The sequence below is a fragment of the Trachypithecus francoisi genome, unplaced genomic scaffold (genome assembly GCF_009764315.1).
Source record: "Trachypithecus francoisi isolate TF-2019V2 unplaced genomic scaffold, Tfra_2.0 Lachesis_group17, whole genome shotgun sequence".
Classification (NCBI taxonomy): domain Eukaryota; kingdom Metazoa; phylum Chordata; class Mammalia; order Primates; family Cercopithecidae; genus Trachypithecus; species Trachypithecus francoisi.
Window position 1 is genome coordinate 23,338,169 of NW_022681462.1, and position 21,239 is coordinate 23,359,407.

General features: G+C 38.1%; 1 protein-coding gene across 2 annotated transcripts in view; it reads right to left on the reverse strand.

Moving 5' to 3' along the window:
• The window catches only part of EXOC6B (exocyst complex component 6B), a 739,232-nt gene that overhangs the window by 672,288 nt on the left and 45,705 nt on the right, over positions 1 to 21,239 (reverse strand). The gene's annotated exons all lie outside the window — the stretch shown is intronic.

Sequence of the window (21,239 nt, forward strand, 5' to 3'; positions counted from 1 at the left end):
TATTATAATTGATCAAAAATTACCTCATCATACCATATCATTCCTTTTCCTCTCCTCTCAATACTTATATACCCCTTTTCATTTTTCTAAAGATTGTTTTTGTAATATAAATAGTATAGTTATGCTTTTGGTTCTTGTATTACTAACAACAGATTATCTTGATTCCCAACTATGCAAAATGAAGCATTACCTCCCCCTTATTTTCTTTTTTTTTGAGACAGAGTCTCACTCTGTTGCCCAGGCTGGAGTGCAGTGGCGTGATCACAGCCCACTGTAGCCCTGACCTCCCAGGCTCAAGCAATCCTCCCACCTCAGCCTGCAGAGCAGCTGAGACCATAGGCATGTGCCACCACACCCAGCTAATTTTTCCATTTTTTGTAGAGATGGGGTCTCACTATGTTACGCAGGTTGGTCTCAAACTCCTGGGCTCAACCAATCCTCCTCGGCCTCCCAAAGTGCTGGGATGACATGCATGAGCCACAGTGCCTGGCCCGCTTACTTTCTATTTATATCTTTTCCTTACTTTCCCCAGCTGTGGAAATGAATTTTACACTGATAAAGTTGATAAACACATATATTCTGTTCTATAATCCTTATTGTTTTTCATAGATGGCCCATACTTTATGTTTGCAAACCAATAACGTTTGCAAACAAATAACATTTGCATTATTTTAACTATACAAATATTCTTCACTTTTAAGCCAGATTGTCTACTAATATTGCCATTCCTTCCTGGCTGGAATCCCTTTGTCTGTAAATCTCTTTCTTGAAATTCTTTCTTCTGCTCCAATCTAAAGTGATACTCCCAGCCAGGTATGGTGGCTCACACCTATAATCCAAGCGCTTTGGGAAGCCAAGGTGGGAGGATTACTTGAGCCCAAGAGTTCATTACCAGCCTGAGCAACATGGTGAGACCTCATCACTACAAATATATATATATATATAAATTTTTTTTTTACTTAATAAGGTCCCTTCCATTTAGGAAGAAAACTTTTTAAAAAATTAGCTGGGCATGGTGCCACATACCTGTAGTCCCAGCTACTTGGAAGGCTGAGGCAGGAGGATAGCTTTAGACTAAGAGTTTAAGACTATAGTAAGCTCCAGTACACTCCAGCCAGGGCAACGGAGCAACACCCTCTCTCTCAAAAAAAGTTAAAATAAAAATAAACGAATGCCTCTTCAGGTCTTCTGCATACCTGTTTATGATATTCTTTCCTGACTAACAGAACTGCTCAGGTAGTCAGGCGTGGTGGCTAACGCCTATAATCCCAGCACTTTGGGAGGCTGAGGTGGGTGGATCAGCTGAGGTCAGGAGTTCAAGACCAGCCTGGCTAACATGGTGAAACCCCCCTCTCTACTAAAATACAAAACTTAGCCAGGCATGACGGCGGGTGCCCGTAATCACAGCTACTGGGGAGGCTGAGGTGAGAGAATCGCTTGATCCCGGGAGGTGGAAGTTGCAGTGAGCCGAGACTGCGCCATTGCACTTGAGCCTGGGTGACAGAGCAAGATTCTATCTCAAAAAAAAGAAAACAAAAACAAAAAACAGAACTGCTCCGGCAACCAGAAATTAAGGGAACAAAACACTGGAGAAGAGGGGAATAGTAAGAATGGGTCAGCTAATATTCTTCAGTCACTTTTTCTCCCTCAAGGTAAATACCAAATCTGCATTCAAGAGGCTGAAGTTCCCAGTAAAGGGAACAAGCAGAAAGTCAAGACCAAAAGGCAGGAAAATCAGCTTTTGACAGTTTTAGAGAACCCTGGTACCTTAAATTAGAGGCATACAAGGTTAGAATCCTGAAGAGGAAAAATGGGAAGAGAACGTAATACTCTTATTTTCTCAACACATTTGCTGAATTCTTACGCTACACAAGGAGAGAGGTTAAGATAAGCAAGAAGACTCAGAGAAGCCAACAGAATGTTAGCTAGTCTTGAGGTATAAAGGAAAGAAAAGAATTAAGAATCTACCAAGGGAAGGGCTCCTAATCATCACTCCAGGCTCTTTGGAATGTCTGGAGGACTACAGCATAAGGCAGTAAAGAGCCAGAGACAGTCACACCCTAACTAAAGGTGAACCCTAGATTTAGCCCGCTCAGTAGTTGACTGGATTAAATATTGCCATACCATCTGCCTTACCAGAAACTGGGGACAGAGGGGAGGGACCTTCACTTAAGGAAGAAAACACCATCCAAAACCTCCACAATTTTTTTAATGTCTATTCAGTCCAAAATTACCAGGCATGCCGACAGAAGAGATTCACAGATGATCTAAATATTGAACTTATCAAATAACTTTAAAAATGGCTATGATTAATATGACAAGAAAAAAAGAACAAAACAAATGAAAAGATGGAGAATTTCACTACAGCCTTACAATTTGTTTTTTTATTATAAAACTGGAGAAAACTCAGAACTGGGTTTTTAAAATTCAGAACTCCATAGATGGTTTACCAGCAAATAAGTCAATTGAAAAAATCCACATTGAGGTTGGGCATGGTGGCTCACGCCTGTAATCCCAGCACTTTGGAAGGACGAGGCAGGTGAATCATTGTGAGGTTAGGAGTTGGAGACCTGGCCAACATGGTGAAACCCCGTCTCTATCAAAAATGTAAAAATTAGCCAGGCGCAGTGGTGAGCGTCTGTAATCCCAGCTACTCGGGAGGCTGAGGCACAAAAATCGCTTGACACCGGGAGGCGGAGGTTGCAATGAGCAAAGATCACCACTGCCCTCCAGCTTGGGTGACAGAGTGAGAACCTGTCTCGGAAAAAAGAAAAAGAAAAAATATCCACACTGAAGCACAAAGAGAACAAGGAAAGGAAAGGATGCAAAATACAGAAGAATGTAAGAAAAATGAAACATGGACACCGTCAAAAGCCTTCAGCCAGCAGTTCTCAAAACTTTTTGCCTGGCACTATTTTTATGTTCTCAAAAAGTATTGGGTTTCCTGGTCGAGTGCAGGGGCTCACGCCTGTAATGCCGGCACTTTGGGAGGCTGAGGCGGATGGATCACCTGAGGTCAGGGGTTCGAGACAAGCCTGGGCAACATGGTGAAACCCCGTCTCTACTAAAAATACAAAAAATTAGCGGGGTGTAGTGGCGGGCACCTGTAATTCTAGCAACTGGGGAGGCTAAGGCAGGAGAATCGCTTGAAACCGCGAGGCGGAGGTTGTAGCGAACCAAGATCACGCCATTTCACTCCAACAAGAGCAAAACTTCGTCTCAAATATATATATCCCTTGGGTTTCCCAAGAACTTTTGTATATGTGTTATGTTTGTTGACATTAGCCACATTAAAAATTGGTACTGAGCTAAGCACAGTAGCTCACGCTTGCAATCCCAACACTTTGGGAGGCCTAGGCTGGCGGATTGCTTGAGACTAGGAGTTTGAGACCAACCTGGGAAACATGGCAAAACTCCATCTCTACAGAAAAATTAGCCAGGCATGGTGGCATGCACCCATGGTCCCAGCTACTCAGGAGGTTGAGGTTGCAGTGAGCAGAGATCAGACCACTGCACTCCAGCGTGGGAGACAGAGAGGCCTTGTTTTTAAAAAAAAAAAAAAAAAAAAAAGGCCAAGTGCAGTCTCTCACGCTTATAATTCCAGAAATTTGGGAGGCCAAGGCAGGCAGATCGCCTGAGGTCAGGAGTTCAAGACCAGCCTGGACAACAATGGCGAAACCTCATCTCTACTAAAAATATAAGAGTTAGCTGGGCACAGTGTCGCAGGCCTGTAATCCCAGCTACTTGGGAGGCTGAGGCAGGAGAATCACTTGAACGCGGGAGGCAGAGGTTACAGTGAGCTGAGATCATGCCTCTGCACTCCAGACTCCAGCCTGGGGGACAGAGTGAGAAAGAAAGAAAGAAAAGAGAGAGAGAGAGAGAGAGAGAGAGAGAGAGAGAGAGAGAGAAATTGAAACTGAAGAATAAATTAAAGAACATACAAGTATAAATAATATTCACCACTGAAACAATGGTATTTTCATATCATGCAGCCTCTAATAAACTCAATTCTATTCCCCTAGGAGAATGCAAGCTTTTTTTTTTTTTTTGAGACAGAGTTTCGTTCTTGTTGCCCAGGCTGGAGTGCAATGGTGCGATCTCAGCTCACTGCAATCTCTGCCTCCTGGGTTCAAGCGATTCTCCTGCCTCAGCATCTGGAGTATCTGGGATTACAGGCATGCGCTATCACGCTCAGCTAATTTTGTATTTTCAGTAGAGACAGGGTTTCTCCATGTTGGTCAGGCTAGTCTCAAACTCCAGATCTCAAGTGATCTGCCCGCCTCGGCCTCCCAAAGTGCTGGGATTACAAGCGTGAGACACTGTGCCCAGCCTAAGCTTTTTTTTTTTTTTTTAAAGTAACGTCTAACTGATATTGTGAAAATATTTTTAAATCTGTAACTCCCCTGAAAGAAATTTTATCATTGTATAATTGTGCAGAAGCAATACTAAAAGACATTATAGCCAAGTATTTCTAAAAACCTATGAAAGATATTAGTCCATAGTTTCAAGCCCTATAAACCCAAAGCATGATAAATGTAAAGAAAACTATACTTGGCCAGTCATGGTAGTTCACACCTGTAATCCCAGCACCTTGGGAGGCTGAGGCAAGAATATTACTTGAAGCCAGGAGTTCAAGACCAGCCTGGGCAACAAAGCTAAACCCTGTCTCTACAAAAAAAAAATTAGCCAGGCACAGTGGCATGTGCCTATAGTACCAGCTACTTGGGATTAGACAAGTTCTGGAGATAGGTGGCAGTATTGGTTACAGAAAAATGTGAATATACTTAATGCCACTGAACTGTACACTTAAAAAAGGTTAAAATGGTAAAGTATATGTTATGTATATTTTACCGCAATTTTAAAATAAGGTGAAATACAGACATTCATACAAACAAAATAAATGAGTCCTTCACTAAAAGAAATGCTAAAGGGAGTTCTGCATATAAAAGGAAAAGTGACCTTAAAATGAAGCACAGAGATGGAGGAGGAAATGAAGAATCAAACAAAAGAGTAAACATATATGAATGATGACTCTATGAAATAATAAGGATAATGTTGTGTGGGAACAAAATTACATGTAAAATCAAAATTCATGACAACAGTATAAGACATGGGAAAGGATAAATGAAAAACTGTTACATATTCCTAGCAGTGTCAAGGAAGTGACAAAAATATTAATTTATATTATGCTTTAATGAGTCAAGGATACATGCTGAAATTCTTTGAGTAATGTCTAATGATTAAAAAAGGAAAGTCCGGGCCCAGTGGCTCACACCTGTAATCCCACACTTTGGGATGCCAAGGCGGGCAGATCACCTGAGGTCAGGAGTTCGAGACCAGCCTGGCCAATATGAAAAAACCCTGTCTCTACTAAAAATACAAAAATTAGGGGAGTGTGGTGACACGTGCCTGTAATCCCAGCTACTCAAGAGGTTGAGACAGGAGAATTGCTTGAACCCGGGAGGTGGAGGTTGCAGTGAACCAAGATTGCACCACTGCACCCCAGCCTGGGCGACAGAGCAAGACTCCATCTCAGAAATAAAATAAAATAGGAAGAAGAAGAGTCAATAGACAGCCAAACATAATAATAATAAAGAATAAGCACTTAGGGAAAAAGAAAAACCAGCAAGTATCAAACTTCTCCACAGCAACATCGAACACCAGAAGACAAGATGCTCAAGGAAACAAAACATGAGCCAAGAATTTTAATTTCAACCAAGCTAGCCTTTGAATATAAAGTCTATAGAGCTAAAATTCAAATACACAATGACTCAAAAATTGTTGCTCACATAAGTCCTTCTTAAGGCAACTACTAGAGGAAGAACTCAAACCCAACTAGATGACAGGGAAAACTTCAATAAAAAAGAATGTCAATGAAGATTGAATATATTTAACTGCAACTCTAAGACAAAAACAAAGTCAGATTAAAAGTGATCAAGTATGATACATAAAAATAGTACATAAAAATTATACACCTAAGAAAAAAAGAGAGAAGATAGAAAGTAGAATAAGCTAGTCAACTGTCTCATACCAGTTACTGTGAGTCAAAGCTAGGCAAATGAACTACAGGTCTACAATCCCTAATCGAAAATCCTTGTAGCAAAATGTTTCACAATACCAAATTCCGTACATTTAAAAAAAATACAGCTCATCTGTCACATATTATGTAACATCCCAGTAAGATCTTAAGAAGCATTCCATAATCAAACACATTCATATTTCAGCAGTAAAATATAGGAATATTCACAAAAGTGATAAATATAAAGATTATTAATATATTGTCAGCTCACATCAGGTTTTCTTGCCAAATGAATTAAGGCAGGTTTTGACACCAAATAGTTTTTAGAGCCTTTAGGATTTGGGGATTACAAATGAGAGATTATGGGCCAAATCAAGTATGCTTGACTACAAAGTAAAGCACTAAGATAATACTATTCCCTGATATTTAATGCTAAGAGGAAGGAATAAGAGAAGAGTACACAAGTTAAGTTTCATTGTTGCCCTTGGGTGAGAAACCAGTAAATATTACATTGGGGGGGGGGGAGGGAGAGAGAGAGAGAACTGAGGATGCAATACAAAGGAACCACAAGGACAAAAATGCAATTTTTAAAAAATTCAAAGAAAAAAAGGAGCACATTAGATATGGCTTCATGGTACTGTCTTCCCCCTCGCCCCCAGAAAAATTATTTCACCTGACACTAAGTTTTTTTTAACGATTATAGTGCTCTAAATTTCCAACTTACTACGCTTGGAAGAAACAACTGCTGATGAGCATAAAGTCACTAGGGGGCAGCAGAGCATAAAGAGTATCCCCTGAAAAGTGGTGACAACTACCAAGTTATTACATAACCAGAAGTGTCTTCAACTGCTGAAAACATTTCAGTCATCACAAGCACAATAAAACACTCGCCAATTAATTTGTAAACATTGCTTCTAAGATATTCATTATATTACTTTATGATTGTAATTTTTATTTTGAAATAATTTCACATTGCACAGAGAACTCTTGTATAGCCTTTATGCAGAGTTCACTAATTTTTGCCATATTTGTTTTATCATTTTGTTCCTACATATATATGTATATGTATGTTTATTTTTCTAAACCATTTGTAAGAAGGCTTCATATATCGTGCCTGCAAAACTATAGTATGTACCTCCTCTCTTACATAATGATAGTACCATTATCAAATTCAAGAAATTTACATTGATACAATTATAATCTAATCCACAGTCCAAATTCCAATTTTGAAGATCATCCCAATAATACTCTTTAGAGCATTTTCATTTCCTACTGGAAAGTATCCAGTCTAAGATCATGAATTACATTTTGTTGTCATGTCTCTTCAGTTTCTTTTTATCTAAACAAGCAGTTTCACCAAATTTATGGACAAAAAACCACTTTACATTACTAAAAATTACTGAGAGGCTTGATGTGGTGGCTAACATCTATAATCTCAACATTTTGTGAGGCCAACGTGGAAGGATTGCTTAAGGCCAGGAGTTCAAGCCCAGCCTGGGCAACATAGTGAGACCATATCTCTAAAGAAGAAAGAAAAGAGGAAAAATAAAAATTACTGAGTATCCTAAAGAGTTTTTGCTTATATGAAATATATATATATATATATATATCAGTATGTGCTATATTATATATTAAAACTGAGGAGTGATGTCAGCAAGATGGCAGAATAGGAGTTTCCAACACGCATCCTTTCACAGAAACATCAGTTTGAACAAACATCCAAGTACAAAAATATATTCAAAAGAACTAAGGAATCCAGGTGAGAGATTATAGCATCTGGGTAGAATGCAGAAATAATGTACATTAAAGAGGGTATGAAAGACAGCTTCACATTATCCATGATTTCCTTCCCCCAAGCTCACAAGAGAGACCCTTGCTGAAAGAAAACGAGAATGATATGAGTACCCTACTTCACTGGGGACCCCAGCCCCAGGACTGCCCCAGTGAATTTTGGTGCCAGGTCAGCTGCCATGTACCCAAGCTCCAGGCCAAGTCCAACACAAGGACAGACAGCCAGTGACCTAAGGCTCCAGGCCTGCCCCTGTAGGGCCAGGCTTAAGGCAAGCTCCAGTGCCAGGCTGGCCCCCAAAACCCCAGGCTTCAGGCCTGCCCAATAGAACCTGGTGCCAGGCAAGTCCCCACAGAAACAGGTTTTAGGTCCAGCCACACGGTACCAGGCACCAGGCTCATCTCCATGGAAAGAGACGCCAAGACCGCCCCATTGCCAGTTAGTCATTGTGGATCCAAGCTTCAGGCCTGCCCCTGCAGACCCCATTGCCAGGCCCCACCCATAGATCCTTTTACCAGGCTGATCCCCATGACCCCAGAATCCAGGCCCACACCCACACCCAGGCAACAGGACTGATCTTGTAAACTCAGGTGCCTGGAATGCCTACCTGCTGACCCAGGGACCAGGCCAGCCTACCCAGGGACTCCAGAAGAAAGCCAATCTGTGCACTCGACCAATCAGCCTGTTCAGAGACTCTGAGTAGGCTGACTGGTGATGGGCTTTCCCTGCCAAAGCCAGCCTGTAAAGACTGGAAGAGGTACCTACATCTTCAAATGCACAACTACCAAACCAAAGCCAGAAGGATCACAAATAAACAGGAAAACCATAATCCCCTCACCCAAGGAACAAAATAAAGCGCCAGTAGCCAACCGTAAAGAAATGAAGATCTACGAACTGTCTGACAAAGCTTTCAAAATAATCGTCCAAAAGAAATGTAGAGAGCTACAAAAGAACCACAGAGAACTATAAAAGAACATGTACAACATGGAACTATAGCTAATAATATTATTATATTGTATAATTTAAATTTGCTAAGACAGTAGGTCTTAGATTTTTTTTTTTTTTTTTGAGACAGAGTCTTACTCTGTTGCTGCTGGAGTGCAGTGGTGCAATCACAATTCACTGCAGCCTCAATCTCCCAGGCTCAGGTGATTCTCCCACGTCAGCCTCTCAAGTAGCTGGGACAACAGGCATGAGCCACCATGCCCAGATAATTTTTTTCATATTTGTTGTAAAGATGGGGTTTCACCACGTTGCCCAGGTTGGTCAGGAACTCCTGGGCTCAAGCAATCCACCTGCCTCAGCCTCCCAAGGTGTTGGGATTACAGGTATGAGCTACCATACCTGGCAGATCTTAAGTTTTCTCACAAAAAAAAAAAAAAAAAAGAGGCACCTATGTGAGGTGATGAATATGTTAATTAGCACAATTTTAGTAATCATTTCACAACGTGTATATATATCAAAACATCACATTCTATACCTTAAATATATACTTTTTAAAATTATACCTCAAGAAAGTTGGGGGAAAAAAACTAAAACTGAGAACCTTGAAAATAATTAATTCATTTAAAATTAACAATGAACCCACTACAAGTTAAGCAGTATATTTTATACAAATAAAAAACAGTTAAAAGAGTTTGTTTTACATTTGTGAAAGTATCTTTAATGTCTGTCTTAACAGAAGACATCTGGATTCTGTAGCTGTCTCTGCATTCAACCTATGGCAATGCATAGTTGCATAGTTTTGGTTAAAGTACATGAAGAAAACTCAGCCTCACAATACATGTAACTGGAAAACTAAAAAGTATTTTCAAAGACTTTTCAGATAATTATATATAAATATTCTTTGGTATAATTTTAGAATGTGACAAATGATACTTTCTTAAAGTTACAAGGTGAAATCTGAAAGCATATCAGTAAATGTTTTGTACCTTGTTACATTAAAACCCACTAGTCTATGTTATACTTCAAATGAATATTTTACATGATTTTGTAACATCAGGCATTGGTCATTTAAAAAATACTGATTCACTGGGTTGTATAGTTTTCCAAATGTTGACATATTTCATTAAATAGTATCAAAAAACACATTCATTAATATTATCACCCAGTCTAACAAGAAATGTTTGTAAGTACTGACAATCTTTAGAAGGGCAACAGGCTACCTTAGGGAAAATAAGAACAGGTAGCAACAGTAAATTCTGCATACACAGTCCAAATAATAAACTGGTTATTCTGTAGAACACAACAATAAAGATGAACTGAAAATCTAATCATAATAAATAAATTATCACTATACATCAGAATGGATGAAATAAAAACTAGTGACAACGCCAAATGCTTATGAGAATGTAGAGAAACTACATCACTAATACTTTACTGATGGAAATAGAAAACAGTACAGCCACCTGCAAAAATATTTTTGAAGTTACTAAAAAAACTAAACATACACTTACCATACAGTCCAACCAACTGCACTCCTGAGCATTTACCCTAGAGAAATGTTAACTTATGTTGAAATATATATATACATCTAAATCGGTACAGGAATGTTCACAGCAGTTTTATTCATAATAGCCAATGAATGGTTCTTTTTCCTCCTGACAAAAAATATGTAGTATCTTTTCCAACACCAATTCTCTGACACCTACTGATGTCTCACAATTCTAATTAATTCTCACACTATCTCCTGGAGTTAGCATCAGACTCCAGAGGTTAAGGGCTCAGTCCCATAAAACTGACCCACTTCATGCACCAGTCACAAACTAGGTGCCCAGATGTCCCACGTTTTTGCCCAGCCAACTGCAAATTCAATTGTTGCCGTGATGCCTCCCCTCCCTACCAGGTTCAATAAGTTACTAGAATAATATAGAACTCAGTTAAGCACTTTGCTGACTTACTGATTTATTATTGAAGATATAACTCAGGATCATACAAATGGAAGAGGTGCATAGGGAGGGTTATGAGAAAGAGTGGGATGCAAGGAGCTTCCATGTCCCCTTCAGACATGCCACCTTCCCAGAAACTCAATGTGTTCACCAACCTGGAAGCTCTCTGAAACTCCTTATTGTTTAGGAGTTATTAAGGAAATTTAATTACATGGGTATAATTGATCAAATCACTGGCCATTGGTGATTGGGGCTCTCTCCCCATCCTGGAGGTTAGGGGATGAAGTTGAATGTTTCAATCCTCTAATCAAGGCTTGGTCTTTCTGGCAACTAGCCCCTCTCCTAAAGCTATCTAGTGCCTCATCAAGAATTATCTCATTAGCATAACTCAGGTATGGTTGAAAGGAGCTTCTTATGAATAACAAAACATAAACCTATCGCCTTCTCACTTACGAAATTCCAGGTAGTTTAGGAATTATGTGCCAGAAGTCAGGGTCAAAGACCAAATGCAATTTATTATTATGCCACAGCCCAAAACAAGAAACAGTCCAGGTGTTCAACAGGTAAATGGTTAATAAACTGTGGTACAACAATATCATGGAGTACTATTCAACAAAAAAAGTAATAAACAATTTATGCTCACAACAACAAACGAATCTCCAGAGAATTATGCTGAGAAAAAGAAAAAACAATACCAAAAGGTTACAACATATGACCTCATTTATACAGCAATTTTGTAATGACAACTTTAACAATAGAGACAGTGGTTGGCAGAATTAGAGATGGGGAAGCAGGGAAGTAGATGTGATTATAAAAAGGTACCATAGCAATCATTATAGTGATGAAACAGTTCAATATATTGACTGTGGTGGTGAATACACATACCAACATGAGATAAAATTGTACAGAACTAAATGTATACACACAAATGCCTATAGTAAAACTGTAGAAATCTGAATAATGTAGGTGAATTATATCAATGTCAATATCTTGGTTTGATATTACAGCATTGTTTTGCAAAATGTTACTGAGGGGAATTAAGTAAAGGGTACTTGGAGTCTCTCTAAAATTTCTTATAAATTATATCAGTGTAGAGCAGGCAATAAAAACATATAGAGATAAATACACATACACACACACATACATATACTTACATATATAATTTCTTATAACTGTATGTGAAACTGCAATTATCTCAACAAAAATTTCAATTAAGAAATCAATACTACATATCTAAAGAGAATTCAGAATAATATTTTTATACTTTTAAGGTAATGAAGACCCTTCTAAGCAAGATATCAAATTCAGAAGCCACAAAGAAAAAGACTGGTTGATTTTACTACAATAAAATATTAACCTTCTGGCCAGGAGGGGTGGCTCATACCTATAATCCCAGCACTTTGGGAGGCCAATGTGGGCAGATTTTTTTAGCTCAGGAATTTGAGACTAGCCTGGGCGACATGGGGAAACCTCATCTCTACAAACAATACAAAAATTAGCCAGACATGGTGGTGCACACCTGTAGTCCCAGCTACTCAGGAGGCTGAGATGGGAGGATCACTTGAGCCCCTGAGGCGGAGGAGGTTGAGTGAGCTGAGATCGTGCCATGCCACTGTACTCCAGCCTGGGTAAGAGAACCAGGTCTCAAAAAAAAAAGAAAAGAAAAGTTAAGTTTCGTATAAGAATTTGCAACATGAATTAGGTGAAAAAATAAACACCAAAATGGGGAGATGCATTTATAAAAGTTAATACAAGATTAATATCTGGGACATAATACATACATAATATACATTATATAATAGTAGTTCCAAAAGGCAAGGAGAGAAAGAGAAAGAAGTTGGAAGAATATTTGTAAAAGTAATGACCAAAAACTTTCTAAATCTGATGAAGAATATGAATACATACTTCCAGGAAGTTCAACAAACTCCAAGTAGAATAAACTCACAAACATCCACAGCAAGGCACATTATAATCAAACTGTCAAAATACAAGACAGGCCGGGTGCCGTGGCTCATGCCTATAATGCCAGCACTTTGGGAAGCTGAGGCGGGAGGATCACCTGAGGTCAGGAGTTCAAGATCAGTCTGGCCAACATGGTGAAACCCCATCTCTACTAAAAATACAAAAATTAGCCAGGCATGGTGGCACATGCCTATAATCCCAGCTACTTGGGAAGCTAAGGCAGGAGAATCACTTGAACCTTGGACGCAGAGGTTGCAGTGAGCCAAGATCCTTGTGCCACTGCACTCCAGCCTGGGCAACAGAGTGAGACTCTGTCTTAAAAAAAGAAAAGCAGACTCTTGAGACTCTTGAAACCAATGAGAGAAGCAACTCATTGTGTATTAAGGATCCTCAATAAGATGAACAGCAAATTTCTCATCAGAAACCATGGAGGCCAGAAGACAGTGAGATAACATATTTAAAATGTTATTTTAAATATTTTTTATTTAAATTTGTAAAATGTTGAAAGGAAAAACCCATTAAGCAAAAATTCATTATCTGGCAAAACTATCCTCCAAAATGAAGAAGAAATTAAGATATCCCCAAATAAACAAAAACTGAGACTCTGTCATTAGTAAACCTGCCCTATAGGAAGCACTAAAACAAGTCTCTCAGGCTGGAAAGAAAAAACACTAAATGGTAACTCAAATCCATACAAAGAAATAAAGAACACTGTTAAAGGATAACTACATAGGAAAATACAAAAGTCAATATTATTGAATTTTTAATTCGTACCTCCTCCTTTTTCCTATATGATTTAAAAGACAGCATAAAAAAATACGTATCCCTGTTGACAAGCATACATTGTATAAATAATTTATGACAACAAAAAGGACAAATGGACTTATATAGTAACAAAGATTTTGTATACTATTGAAACCAAATTGGTATCAAACCAGATATTCATAAATTAAGATGTTAATTATAACCCCCAGAAAAATCACAAAGAAAATAAGTTAAAATGTATAGTTTATAAATGAATGAATCAAACTGGTACACTAGAAAATACCTATCTAACACAAAATAAGGCAATAACGGAAAAAACAAGGAACAAAAAATACAGAAGATACACAAAATAAATAGCAAAATGGCAAAAGTAAGCCGTTCCCTATCAGTAATTACAATGAATGAAAATGGACTAAACTCTCCAAATAAAAGGCAGAGATTGACATGATGAGCTTTTTTGCTGTCGTTTGTTTGTTTTCTTTGACATTATGGGCTTTTTAAAAATAGTAACAACATGATCCAACTACATGTCATGTATGAAAGACTCACTTTAGATCCCAAGATAGAAATAGGTTGAAAGTGAAAGGATAGAAAAAGATATTCTAAGCAAACAATAACCAAAAGATTAACTGGACAAACCAAAGGAGAGCTAAAACTAAACAAAACAAGCTTCAAGACAAAAATAGCTGCAAGAAAAAAACAGACATTATTATTTCTATTTTAAAGGTTCAGAAAACTAGTACTGAAACCCTGTTCTGCATACTGCTCCTTCTAGAATAATGTACTGTTTACAATAGAAACAGAATCAACTCTTTAGTGCCTGCGTAGGTAGGAAAAAATGTGCTGTAGACTAGTTACCAAAAAATTACCATTTCATACACTGGTGAGGAGGCCCTGGTTGACCTTTAGCCTGTTTGTGCCAAGCAGTTATCCTTTCAGTTCAGGAAAGGGATGTACTAATCTGACAAACACATTCAAGCCAAGGACTACAAATCATGACTAAGATTTGCTATTAGTCATCTCCCATTCTTTCTAAAGACTTCACTCCTTTGGAGAAAAGGCTATCATATACGAGTAAAGCTTTTCCCAAAATGTCATGCTTCAGAGAAAAGTTAAGATCACCAAGGAGTTCCAAAATGTATTTTCTTTAGGGTTGTTAATTTTCTAAAAAACATAATGGAGCAAACATTTTTTTTTTAGTTTAAAAAAAAAAAAGCAGGATACAACATAACATGTGCATGTACCTGTCTGTATGTTAATACAATATTAACATACACAGTGAATACGTCCATATAGTATATATAGTATAACACAAATATTATAGTATTTATAAAAACAATAGCGAATGTTTATTTCATGTTTACTACTTATAAAGGACTGTTCTGAACACTTTTCACTTATTATCTTGCTAAACCCCAAAACTACACCCATGATACAGGATGACGGTATTACCTTCATTGCACAAAGAAACAGAATCACAGGCAAGATAAATTATTTGTCCAAGTTACAAAGCTAGTGAGTAGAGCCATGATTACAAAGTATAAAAACTCAGAATCCCACACTCATCCATTTCTCTATCTGCCACTATATTATATATATTATATAAGTGTACATATTATAACTTGCTGCCCCATACAAAATATACATAACATTATGCAACATCATAAATATTTATGTTATACATACACAAATTTTTTATATATGCATATGTGTGTGCATGTGTTTCGACGACATAGAAAACGTTCAAAATGTAAAAAAATTATCAAGCAAATATGCTAAAATAATAAGTTTATGAATAGTTTTGCTCCATTTTAGGTTTTTCTAAATATTTCCATATTTACATCAATAAGCATTATAGTGGCAACTATTTTGGTCAGACCCCAGGCCCCACGCCAATGCTATCTGGCAAAAGACCACACACTCCACATCCCACAACCATAAAATTAAACAGGGGACTAAGTTTGGGCCAAGCATAACATCCCAGGTAAGAACACGTAAGAATTAGACTATTGTCTTAGGGGTGGGAAATCAGATCATTTTCCTAAGATTATAATAACTGAAGCTGACCAAAAAAAAAAAAAAAAATCCTTTTCCTCTTTAGTCTAAAGATATTATAATAGATGCCTAAAGTTGCTGGTGTATGCCGCTTGCTTCATGAGAAAATTCAATTTTAGGACAAGATGAAGACAATGGAAGGAGAGAAGACACAGAGGTGGGAGGAAAAAGGCAAGTCTGAAAAAGAGAAGAGACCTTCTGGTCAATATAAAAATCCTTTCTTACAGTCTGACCTAACACCAACTTGACCCTACATTTTCAGATGCTTGGTGTAACTTAAACTTTTTTGTTTAATTCACACTGAGTTTCTGTCACTTGCAACCAAACAGTCCCAACCACTACATGTATTAGTTTCATAATCTGGAAAAAAGGCAAAGAAATATTGGTATGCTGCTTATATCTTTTTAAAAATGATCTGCATAACATTTTCTATTATTAACATATAAACTCCAAAAGAAAAGAAATAATAATAGCTTACTAAACAATAAAAACATACCTACAATACAATGAATTTTCTAAATTTCCAAATGCCCTTATGACGATAAAATCAAAACAAGAAATCATTCCTTCCAGCAGAGCAAAACAGGACTAAAAGAACAAGCTCTAACACTATAAAATAACCTGATTATACAGAGATTTTTTCAGCATTTTTTGTTGCTATTGTTCTATTTTTTCCTTCTATTTATCTTCAGAACAGTACAGGTAGAACAAAACTGCATTAAAAAACCTGAAGTATTCTGTGCCCTAAAATATTTTATCTAAATCTTGAAGAGTTGTTAAATACTCTTAGTTGCATTCATGTAACTTGGCAAGCTGACAAAGGTTTCCTTCAATACACACTACACACAGCAGATTAACCAACAGGACATGGAGTAGAACCTAATTCTAAAGTGACTGTTTTTCATTTTAAAATACTACGTTAGGCTATCTGACACCAAATTTCACTGAGTAGATGACAGTATATGATGTGCTTGCTTTATCTAAAAAAGAGGAAGTCAAAGTAAACAAAGAATTCAACAGCAGCTATAACAATTCCCTTTACAATGATATTTCCTCCCCTGTGTAACAGCTCAAATTACAGAAAATCTGAGGTTGCTATTAAGCATTAAAAAGGATAAGGAAGTCCTTGTTAGGTTTTTTTTGTAACTTGTTACACTAAGAAAAAAAAAAACTCCTTTTAAATTGGGTTTTCAGGGGGGTTTATTTTTATTTTGTGTTTACAAGTGATCAAATTCCTAACTAAATTACTACTCCCAATGTTCCCATTAATATAACCATTGGTAGATTAATCTTTTTGTCATAAAGTTCTGGCCATGCTATTCTTCTGTCCCTTGAAAAAGATACCAAGTCCTGAATCCATATTGAAGATTCTAAATAAAATCTAAATTCCTGAGCTTAACAGCCTAGTACTTTCCCAATCTTACCCTAACCTTTCTATCCATTTTTTCTTCATACTGTTCCTCTCCACAAGGTTTTCGCCTCTCTGAGCAAACTGATTTTTTTAATCCTATAAACAGTCTAATTGCCAGGATAAACTAGATTATGCTACTATAACAACCAACCTCAAAATTTCAGTAGCTTAAAACAACAAAGATTTCTTTCTTGCTGATGATGTGAGTCCATGGTGGGTCAGCCTGAGGCTCTCCTCTACAATGTCCTCACTCCGAGAAGCAGCCAATTATCTACAGTCAGTAAACTTTTTCTGTAAATAGCCACAAAGTAACTATTTTCAGCTTTATGGGACATATGGCATCTATCACAACAATTCAATTTTGCTGTTGTAGTGCAAAAGCTGCCAAAGACAATACATAAACAAATGAGTATGGCTATGTTTCAATAAAATTGCATTGACAAAAATTGGCAACAGATCTCATGTGGCCTGCATGCCAGTTTGCCAGAGCACTGCAGGTCACTGTGACAGAGGAAAAGCACAGTAAGAAAATTAGAGACTCTTAAAACTTCTACTTGGAAGTGACTCATATGACTTCAACTCATATATGATTGGTCAAAATAAATCATATGGCCACAAGTAACTTCCAAGGAGAAAGGACATGCAATTATATGTACCTGGAAGGGAAAAAGAAATACTGAGTATATAGGCTGGGCGCAGTGGTTTGCACCTGTAATCCCAGAACTTTGGGAGGCCGAGGCGGGAGGATCATTTGAGGTCAGGAGTTCGAGACAAGCCTGGCCAACATGGTGATACCCCGTCTCTACTAAAAATACAAAAAATTAGCTGTGCATGGTGGTGCACACCTGTAATCCCAGCTACTCGTGATGCTGAGGCAGGAGAATCACTTGAACCCGGGAAGCAGAGGTTGCAGTAAGCCAAGATCAAACCACTGCACTCCAACCTGGGCAACAGAGCGAGATTTAGTCTCAAAAAAAAAAAAAAAAATTGAGTATATAATCCTAACAACATCACAAAGTATATTTTCTTGACCTTTTCTTGTTTCTTCCCTGCTATTATAGAATGCCTAAATCTCCTTTATCTACAAATCCAAATCCTAGCCATTCCTCAAGACTGAGTTCAAATATCACCATCTCCAAGGATTCTGCATCTCATAATTTCTTTTTGGCTTAGAGTTAGCTTTTCTTTTTTATTTTTTAAAATTATTTTATTGATACAAATATTTCTACATATTTGTGGGAAATGTGTGATATTTTGTTACATGTATAGACTGTGTAATGAGTAAGTCAGGATACTTAAGGTGCCCATCACCTCAAGTATTAATCATTCCCGTATGTTGGAAAAAATTTCAAGTCCTCTGTTCTAGCTATTTTTAAACAGATAATACATCATTGTTAACTATAATCACGCTACTCTGCTATAGAACATTAAAACTTATTCCATCTAACTGTATATCAGTATCCATTAACCAGTTTATTTTTATTCCCTCCCACACACCCACCCTCCCACTCCTCTGGTATCTATCATTCTATTCTCTACCTCCAGATTAATGTTTTTAGTTCCTACATATGAGTGACAACATGTGATATTTGTCTGTCTGGGCCTGGGCTTAATTCACTCAACAAAATGACATCCAATTCCATCCACATTGCTGCAAATGACATGATTTCATTTTCTTCTGCAATTGAACAGTATTCCATTGTGTATACCTTGTTTTCTTCATCCATTCATCCATTGATAGGCACTTAGGTTGATTCTGTAGCTTTGCTATGTTTGCATGGAAGTGCAAGTATCCCTCTGATATACTGGCTTCTTTTCCTTCCAGTAAGTACACTGTAGTGGGATTGCTGGATCACATGAGAGTTCTATTTTTGAGAAACCTCCATACTGTTTTCTATAGTGGCTATTCTAATTTACATTCACAAGAAAGTGTATAAAAGTTCCCTTTACTCCATACCCTTTCTAATATCTGTTTTTTGTTGTTGTTGTTGTCTTTTTAATAATAGCCATTCTAACTAGGGTAAAATATATCCATGGTTTTGATCGCATTTCCCTGATGATTAGTGGCGTTGAGCACTTTTTAACATACCTGTTGGTCATTTCTTTTTCTTTTCTTTTTTTTTTTTTTTTTTTTTTGAGATGGAGTCTCACTCTGTCACCCAGGCTGGAGTGCAGTGGCGTGATCTCGGCTCACTGCAACCTTCGCCTTCTGGGTTCAAGTGATTCTCCTGATTCTCCTGCCTCAGCCTCCTGAGTAGCAGGGACAACAGGTGCACACCACCATGCCCAGTTAATTTTTGTATTTTTCGTAGAGACGGGGTTTCACCATGTTGGTCAGGCTGGTCTCGAATTCCTGACCTCATGATCTGCCCACCTCAGCCTCCCAAAGTGCTGAGATTATAGGAGTAAGCTACCACACCCAGCCCCTGTTAGTCATTTCTATGTCTCCTTTCGAGAAATGTCTATCCATGTCCTTTGCCCACTTTTAATGAGAATAATTGTGGAGATTTTTTTCCTCTTGTTGGATTCTCTATATAGTCTAGATATTATCCCTTATTGGATGAAGAGTTGCAAATATTTTCTCCCACTCAACAGGTTGTCTCTTCACTGTTGACCATTTCCTTTGCTGTGCAGAAGCTTCTTAGTTTAGTATATTCCCATTTGTCTATTTTTTGTTTTGTTACCTGTACTTTGAGATCTTAGCCATAAAATCTTTGCTTAGACCAATGTCCTGGAGTGTTGCCTCTATGTTTTCTTCCAGTTTTATAGTTTCAGGTCTTACGTTTAATGTTTATGTTAAATCCTTCTTGAGTTGATTTTTGTAAACAGTGAGGGGGTCCAGTTTCATTCTTCTGCATCTAGATATCCAGTGTTCCCAGCACTATTGATTAAAGAGGATATCCTTTCCCCAATGTCTGCTTTGGGTGCCTTTGTCAAAAATCAGTTAGCTGTAAGTATGTGGATTTATTTCTGGGTTCTGAATTCTTCTCCATTGGTCTGTGTGTCTATTTTATACAAATACCACGCTGTTTTGGTTACTATTGCCTATATATTTTAATATATATTAAAATATATAGTAATATATTTTAAAATCAGGCAGTGTGATGCCTCTAGCTTTGTTCTTTTTGTTCAGAATTGATTTGGCTATTCGGGTTCTTTTTTGGTTCCACATGAATTTCAGAATTGTTTTTTCTATTTATATGAAAAATGGCATTGATACTTTGATAAGGATTGCATTGAATCTATAGATTGTTTTGGGTAGTGTATTAGTCCATTTTCACACAGCTGATAAAGACATACCCAAGACTTGGAAGAAAAAGGTTTAATTGGACTTACAGTTCCACATGGCTGGGGAGGCCTCAGAATCATGGTGGGAGGTGAAGGGCACTTCTTATATGGTGGTGGCAACAGAAAATGAGGAAGAAGCAAAAGCAGAAAACCCTGATAAACCCATCAGATCTCGTGAGACTTATTCACTATCATGAGAATAGCACAGGAAACACCATACACCATGATTCAATTACCTCCCCCTGGGTGCCTCCCGGGTCCCTCCCACAACACATGGGAATTCCGGGAGATACAATTGAAGTTGAGATTTGGGTGGGGACACAGGCAAATCATGTCATTCCACCCCTGCTCCCTTTAAATCTCATGTCCTCACATTTCAAAACCAATTATGCCTTCCCAACAGTCCCCCAAAGTCTTTACTCATTTCAGCATTAACCCAAAAGTCCACAGTCCAAAGTCTGATCTGAGACAAGGCAAGTCCCCCCAACCTATGAGCCTGTAAAATCAAAAGCAAGTTAGTTACTTCCTAGATATAATGAGGATACAGGTATTGGGTAAATGCAGCCATTCCAAATGGGAGAAATTGGCCAAAGCAAAGGGGTTACAAGGCCCATGCAAGTCCAAAATCCAGGGGGCAGTCAAATTTTAAAGCTCCAAAATTATCTTCTTTGACTCCAGGTCTCACATCCAAGTCACGCTAATTGAAAGGTAGGTTCCCATAGTCTTGGACAGCTCCGCCCCTGTGGCTTTGCAGGGTACAGCCTCCCTCTCAGCTGCTTTCATGGGCTAGCATTGAGCGTCTGCAGCTTTTTCAGGCACACAGTGCAAGCTGTCAGTGGATCTATCATTCTGGGGTCTGGAGGACAGTGGCCTTCTTCTTGCAGCTCCACTAAGCAGTGCTCCAGTAGGGATTCTGTGTGGGGGCTCCAACCCCATATTTCCCTTCTGCACTGCCCTAGCAGAGGTTCTTGATAAGGGACCCACCCCTGCAGCAAACTTTTGCCTGGACATCCAGGCGCTTCCATACATCTTTGAAATCTAGGCAGAGGTTCCTAAACCTCA